The sequence below is a fragment of the Aplysia californica genome, unplaced genomic scaffold, assembly GCF_000002075.1.
Source record: "Aplysia californica isolate F4 #8 unplaced genomic scaffold, AplCal3.0 scaffold00249, whole genome shotgun sequence".
Taxonomy (NCBI): Eukaryota; Metazoa; Mollusca; class Gastropoda; order Aplysiida; family Aplysiidae; genus Aplysia; species Aplysia californica.
Window position 1 is genome coordinate 287120 of NW_004797519.1, and position 979 is coordinate 288098.

Genomic DNA, 979 nt, shown 5'->3' on the forward strand with positions numbered 1-979 from the left:
TACTACTACTACTACTACTACTACTACTACTACTACTACTACTACTACTACTATTAATAAATAGCATTTATACTGCGCATTTCCATTTTCTAGAAAATGCTCAATGCGCATTACATGTACATTAATAAAGATATCACCCTGCCTTTCAGGGTTAATCCGGGCTAAGAGGGATACAACGTCAGAGCAGACATTCTGACATACTCAATTAAAAAAAACACAAAGAAAGTAAAAACCCAAACAAAACCCCCAACCCAATCCCAAAACACCCACCGGAATCAAACTCGCTTCTGCGTGCGACACGAGGCCCCTAACCGGAACACAATGGTTGCGAGTAGATCTATCTTCAAGAAACCCTCAAAGTTAAACCAAAACAGGGGGCTCTCGTGGCCTAGAGGTTTAGGTGCTCGCCTCTCATTCAAAGGTCCTGAGTTCGAATCCGGGTAGCGAAGGAAAAAAAATTTCTTCCCTAAAATTGTCTTCTTTCACCTCCTTTCCTGCTCTCTAACAATGTTCTGTCGTCTGCTTTTGCCTCCTCTTTCTGCCCCTACCCTCTCACCTCTTTTGCCCCCTCCTCTGGGCTCCTGACTCTTTCTACAGCTACTCCTTGGTTCCTTCTTACTGCTGTCTTACAGCCACACCCCTGATCTTCTGACCAGGAAAAATCTACACCTAGCCTTCTCGGACAAGGGTGAAAAATCTCGGAGGTCCCGTGTGCAAGTTTCTCACGTTAAAGAACCCTTGGGGGTCTAAAATTGATAAGAGTAGGCTTTGGCCGCCACCCGGACAAAATTCAATATTTCCTCATCATCATCCAGTGCCAGATCTGCGACAGACATCGGCTATCATGGTTTTCCATTCATTCCTTTGCTCGGATGCTCTCAAAAAGCTACGTTTCCCTGATCTTTTCCTGTTACCCATTTGTTTAGGTTCCCTAAGTATGTTGTTCTGGGCCTACCCCTGCCTCGCTTGCCCTCAACTT